Raw genomic sequence first — 7,379 nt, forward strand, 5'->3', positions numbered from 1 at the left:
AAAAAAAAAACCCAGCTTAATATCGCCTAACAGGCGTCATGTCTCTTCCTAATGTTAAGTGCTGCTGTTGGCTTGGGAACCCCTTGTAAAGCGCTTTGAGACTTTGAGGGCTAGATAAAAACGTTTTTTAAATGTATATTTGGTGTTCATGATTTTTTAAAAATAACGTCATTCGTTTTTTGTTTGTTTTTGTTTTGCCTTCAATAAAATGACGACATCGCCTAAGGCTACTCATCCATCAAGAACTGTAACTGTCGCCTGTACAAAAAAGTGACCTATGGTTGACACACAAGCATAGATACGGGATTACGACACGTTATTCTAAATTAGAGTTAGGTCACTTTGATGTGTTGGTGAAAATATCGGTGAATGTTTGGTCAACGATATGGAAAGAAAATCAACAAAACCCAATCCTCAAAATAAAAGTGAGCGTGAATAATAATATAGAGCGATATGAATAAAATGTGGTCAAATTTGCTTTACAAAGGGACGCAAGCCAACAGCAACATGTGTCATAGAGGACGAGAAATGACGCCTTAAAGCCGTTATAACAAAGAAAGCAGCAACAACAACAAAAAACAAACAAACAAACAAACAAAAACCAAAACCAAACAAAACATAAACACAAAAAAACAACAAAAAAAAAAACAAACAAAAAAAAACAAAACAACAAACAGAACAGAACAAAAACAAAGCCCAGAAGCCGATAGTCATAACACAAGACCATAAAGCCGCTAAAGCGTAAATATTAAATAGCCTTGATGTTATACATTTAGATAAAATACTCATCTGATCTGCCCCCCTGTTGTGAGTATTTCACCGAAACGCAAGGCATCGACAGCTTGTTAGAGGGATATTAGTGAGAACGAATCATTCAATCAAATGGCGGACTAAACACACTAATAAAGAACTGAGTGACGTCAACTTCATTCATTCTACATTGCTTTTGTGTATTTCACACAATGCCTAACTCAACTCATATAATGCTGAGGGGTTTTTTTTTTTGCAAGTTAAGAAAATGTAGTTTTTCTACCCAACAACGTTCATAAATTAACACACGTTTCATATTTTAGAGGGTCCCAATAGCTCAGTTGATAAAGCATTCGCTTCACACGCAAAGGGACCAAGATCGATCCCGGGTGCATCAAGATTTTTTTTCCGACCCCCCTCTCCATCCAGCAGTAAATGGGTAGCTGGGTTTGTTAGATCTGGCGGAAATTACTTTGCGATAGACTAGCGTCCTATCTAAAGGGTAGAAAGCAATTACATTTGTCCGTTTCACGCTATAGAAACCGGGATAAACTCCGGTTCCATGGGCCGAATGGCTCTGAAGGACTCTGAAGGAAGGAGATGCAAAATTGTGTGTCACTATTTCAAGGGTAAGATTTTATCTCACACGTTTTAAAATAATATGAGAGTCCATTTGTGAAAAATAATAATAATAATAATAATAATAATAATAATAATAATAATAATAATAATAATAATAATAATAATAATAATAATTAGAATAGTAATGATAATAATAATTAGAATAGTAATAATAATAATAATAATAATAATAATAATAATAATAATAATAATAATAATTGGGCTGTCAAGTGGGGCGAATTTGCCCTTAAGGGGTAACAACGAGTATGTTGCTTGGATTTGGTCCAATTAGTGCGCATTTCGTTCTGTTGCTTTTTCTGTACATTTGCTGAGGTGTAAACACTCCTCTTTTGCAGTAAAATAGCTGAAACTACCAGTGAACTCATTTGCCACGCCAACACGTTACGATATGACCGAATTCTGATCAGTTGAAGTTGAAGGTTGCCAACGACACATTTTGGTCATTTTAGCGCCAGGAAATGTAAGACAAAAAAAAAAAATAAATAAATAAATGAAAAAAGTCTTTAAATATAAAAAAATCTCCTTCACCCATCCCCAAAGGATTTATTAAAGTTTAGCATCTGTTCCAAGGAAAGACTGGAATAACCCAGCCGCAGAGCAGCGCCAAAAAAAAAAGCTATTGAGAGGTGACTTGCTCAAAGTCACACAGCGCGGCGGGTAGTCGTACCGTAGCCATCGTTAACTTATAGATAGCACGAAGATGACGTCACTCAGGCCTTTGTTATTGTTTTTGCCATCTGCGTTTGTGATTTGTTCTCACTAAACTGTATTAACCAGACTATAAAAGTTCATGGTTACACAGAGTTTTGTGTGTTGGTCCGTTATACTTCCGGATGGCAATGTTGTGAACTCCTTGGCCAAGCGTATTCTATCAAAAGATAAGATAGTTTGCGCTTGGCTAAGAAGCTCATAACATTGCCATCCGGAAGTATAGATAGTTCGAAGATGACGTCAATCAGGTCTTTGTTATTGTTTTTGCCATCCGCGTTTATGAGTAATGCTCACTGAACTGTATTAACCCGACTATAAACGTTCATGGATACACACAGTTTTATGTGTTGGTCCGTTATACTTCCGGATGGCAATGTTATGAGCTTCTTAGCCAAGCGCATACTATCTATAACGGACCAACACACAAAACTGTGTGTATCCATGAACGTTTCTTCTTCTTCCAGTGTCATCTCATGGGTTGAGGTCGACTTGAAATGACACGCCAATCTTCCCTGTTGACGGCTTTCTGACTGCATTCGGCTGCCGACAATCCTGTCCATGTCCTCACATCATCTATCCAAGTTCTTGCTGGCCTGCCTCTTCCTCTTTTCCCCTCAACTCTACCCTCAAGAATGTCCTTGTTGACAGTTTGATGGCGTCTTAGGTGTCCAAAATACCTTAGTTTTCTTGTTTTATTACTTTCATTAGGGTTGGTCTGATATCAAGGATGTCACAGACTTCTTGATTTGTTTTCTTTTCTTTCCAACTGATTTTTCCAAGGCGACGGAAAGTCCACATTTCAAAGGCCTCAATTCTTTTCTCTATTTGTTTGTTCAAGGCCCATGTTTCTGAGCCGTAGAGAAGTGATGAGTGGACATAACATTTGAGTATTCGTATTCTCGTTTTCATCTGCGTTTGTTGCGAAGTTAAAATGTTATTCAGTTGGCTGAACCTCGACTTAGCTATAGCAATCCTGTTTTTCACTTCCAGCTCATTCTTTCCGTTGATTGTCATTGTCTGTCCAAGATATTTAAAAGAATCTACCTGTTCGATGTTTTGATTATTAATTTGGACTTTTGCGATTTTTTCAGGCTTCTTTGACCTGACCATTACCTTTGTCTTTTGAACATCCATCTCTAGACCCTTTGCTGTACTGTTCAGGTTTACTTGATTTGCAAGGATCTGTAGATTTGTCTCGTTCGATGCCAACAATACTGTATCATCTGTATATCTCAGATTATTTATCCTCCTACCTCCAATAACAATACCTGGAATGTGCTCGGTTTTACGGAAGATAAACTCTGTGTACAGGTTAAATAGATATGGGGAGAGGATACATCCTTGACGAACTCCTCTTTTAATTAGCGTGAAAGATGACAGATCGCCCTGAATCCTGATGGCTGCTTTGTGATGCCAATATAGATTTGTGATTAGCCGTATATTTTTGCCATCAATGCCTGTCTTTTCCAGACATGTCATTAATTCTCCATGCTGTACCCTATCAAATGCTTTTGCGTAATCGATAAAGCATGCATAGATTCTTTTTGATGGTCAAGGTATTTTTGTGTGATATTATTTAAACAGAAAATTGCTTCTCTTGTCCCATTATTTTTTCTAAAGCCAAACTGTACATCGCCAACTTCATTATCGATGGTAGACCTGATTCTTTCTAGGATGATCTTCAATAATAATTTAGTTACATGGGGCATCAGACTTATTGTGCGGAAATCACTGCAAGTTGTCGCCTTTGTCTCTAGATAGTTCGAAGAAGACGTCACTCAAGTCTTTGTTATTGTTTTTTGCCATCCGCGTTTATGAGTAATGCTCACTGAACTGTATTAACCTGACTATAAACAAACGTTCATGGATACACAAAGTTTTGTGTGTTGGTCCGTTATACTTCCGGATGGCAATGTTATGAACTTCTTAGTCAAGCGCATACTATCTATAGCCTGACACTGAGATCCACTAGGATGTATATTTAGACATTATTTTTTAGGTTTGTGCAGTGACCAGTGAGTTGTCGTTAGTAGAGCTCAAGGAAACAAGCAATCCCATCGGTTGACCTATTGAATACAAAGACGTGTCTTTTAGAAGAAACGAAGTCGACGTCATTCAGCTCTTAGTTAATAGTAATAGACTTAGACAGCCAGATAGTGATTAGTTCTCAATAATTCATATCAATAAGATTATAAATGTTAAAGGTTATTGTTATTTTCAATCTGACTGACGGATGTTGTGAGTATTTTACCTAAACTCCTAGCATCAATATGAGAAGCAAAACTCACTCTCCACAATGTATGTATGCATTTATCGTAACAAATTTGAAAGCCTAAGCTTATAACTCACTTCTAAGCATCAGGTAAATAAAACAATTTTGACACGATTGGTTACATTTAAGGGCGATTCACGAAAATAAATAGAGAGCCATTGGGCCCATGGAGCAGAGTTTATCCAGGTTTCTATAGCGCGAAGCGGAAAATAGAAATTGCTTGTTACCCTTTGGGTAGAACGCTAGTCTATCGCAAATTACTTTCGCCAGGTCTAACAGATCCAGCAAACCTTGCAGGGTGGACAGAAAAAAAAAATCTCACTTCCACCAGTGATCGATCTCGTCCCTTTGCCAGTGAAGCGAGTGCCCAACCAACTGAGCTATCAGTATCCCTAGATAGAACGAGGTTGACGTCACTCAGGTCTTTGTTATAATGTTTGTTTGTTTGTTTTTTTGCCATGATCCATGTTTATGAGTAATTCTCACTAACCTGTATTAACCAGAGTATAAACGTTTAAGGTTACACATAGTTTTGTGTGTTGGTCCGTTATATTTCCAGATGGCAATGATGCGAGTTTCTTAGCCAAGCGCAAGAAAAACCAACCCAAAATAATGTGTTGGACAGCCCGTCGTATTGTTGTTTTTAAAAGTCAATTTTATAAGCTGCCAAAACTACCACACTGTGACCATTTTCCGCCTCGGACTATAGTAAAGTGACTAGCTATATTTATTATGAAAGTGATGGCCATAGCTCCGTGTTGCATAACAAGCGTATAAATTCATTGCACCACACTGTGCCCATAAATTCTATTACAAGTCCTGTTTATTGTAGGAAATACGGACAAAGATTTTCACTCCCTTGATCTAGGATTGAACCATAAACATGACAATAAGAGGTTAGAGACGCCTAGACAACCACGCCTCTCGGACAGTCGTCATACTGTAAACAATGGCAGTTGGTAAACATAGCGAAATACACATGTTTTATTGTTGATGGTATATTCCTAAGTAAAACACCCAATGTTTCTGCCGCTTGATTAATGGAACCAACACAGAAAACTATGAGTAAACACGTGTATAACCTGATCAAGAAAATCGTGTGATTAGTCACCGATATGGCGGTATAAAAACAATAACAATGATCAGAGATAGTTCGATTTCATTCACGTAGTTGTCCCAGGTTTGAGAGTTTTTGCCAAGATGAGGGTCATATAAATCGATCGATATTTGAAGGACGAGTTTTCTGGCCAAATATTCAGACGTGGGGTTTTTCCAGAGTACAGGAATATTGGTGATTCAATCCCTGTCTTGTTTATTGGAGGAAATATGGAGAAAGGCTTCGGTCCCTTGATCTGGGGTTTAATCATAAACACTGTGGCCCATAAATATTCCATTCGTGGTCAAGAATTTGGTAGCTTTGTTATCCTGACTTTTTTTTCTTTTTTTTAAAAAAACTTTTTTACGCGGCTTTGTGGTCTTTTGGTTTGATACTCGCCTCCGGACCTGGGTTCGAGTCCCCCTCTTGAGCATCGCAAAGTTTAGTTCTGGAAAAGGCTCTTTAATCAAATTCACTCACTGTACTCAGCTGTATCTATGGAAACCAAATTGCAATATTATCGCCTTACAGGCGTTATGCGTTGTTTTCGTGTTGAAGTGTTGCTGCTGTCGGCCAGGGACCTCTTTGAAGCGCTTTCAGTCAGCACAATTCCTTAGTAGATATTGTTCTATGTACGTACACGCTCAAGTTTTGTTTTGTTTGTTTTTTAATAATAATAATAATAATAAATGGCATTTATATAGCGCTTTACCCCGTTGTCACAGGCTCTAAGCGCTTTACAGTGATATAAAACAAAACATATTACAGTGAGACAAGTGTGAAGGAAACGTGATACGAATTCAATTTAACAACAACAAAATATGAAAATAATATTGCAACATTATGACGTAAAAAGATAAAACTTTAAGCGAGATTTGAACGTTGTCAACGAATCCGAGCATCTCACGTGTGATGGGAGAGAGTTCCAAAAATGGGGGGCCGAAAATTGAAAAGACTGTTCACCTATTTTGTTGTTTTCTTTTTTATTGAAAGCAATAGGATTCGATAGTCTGATGTCACGTCCGCCCAGCAACCAGCAGCTTGGTTCTAAACAAAGAAAATCGGCATTTATTATTCTTCATGCTGGCTAGATCTTTTTCACATGTCGTGTGATCAGAATGTATAAAAGTCAAAACATGATACACTTTTATGCTCGTCGGAGAAGTATTTCATAAGGGCGGTGATGGAGATAATGTCGTCCCCCATCCATTGTTCCGATAGTTTAGAACCATTTACGAGTGACGTCACGACTGTTAAACACTATTCGATTCAAAATATTTTGTTCATTCCAGTTAATCGCCATGTTTTGGGTGAATTGGAAATCCCGCAATTTGACCTCATAAATAAATTGTATCGAATATGAGTAGATATGTATTTATACGCGTCAACAGTTGTTAATGAAGTCCCAGCGACCGATACATGAAGGACAAGTTTTCTGGCCAATATTGTAAATATTTTTTTTTTCAAAGAACGACAGAAAAAGTATCTCTATCTAGCATTTCCACAGCTCCAGTACCGAATTTTATTGGATTCTAGAGATAAAACGAAGTTGACCTCACTGAGATCTTTGTTTTTTGTGGGGTTTATTTTTTTTTATTTATTTATTTTTTTTTTTTGTTATCCATGTTCATGAGTAATTCTCACTAAACTGTATTAACCAGACTATAAACGTTCAAGGTTACACATAGTTTTGTGGGTTGGTCCTTTATATTTCCGGGTGTCAATGTTGTGAGTTTCTTAGCCAAGCGCACAGCATCTACAGTACGAAAACCTCATTACTGATTATCACGACTCCCAGATTTCCGCAGGTGAGCGGTTATCGGTATAATCAGCGATGTGACACCGACTGGGGACCTAACCCGGGACGCTATCGCCTTTGGAACGTGACCTGGTCGGTACCGGGGCAAT

The sequence above is a fragment of the Berghia stephanieae genome, chromosome 4 (assembly GCF_034508935.2).
Source record: "Berghia stephanieae isolate SIO BIC M18660-M18661 chromosome 4, UCSD_Bste_1.3, whole genome shotgun sequence".
Lineage (NCBI taxonomy): Eukaryota > Metazoa > Mollusca > Gastropoda > Nudibranchia > Aeolidiidae > Berghia > Berghia stephanieae.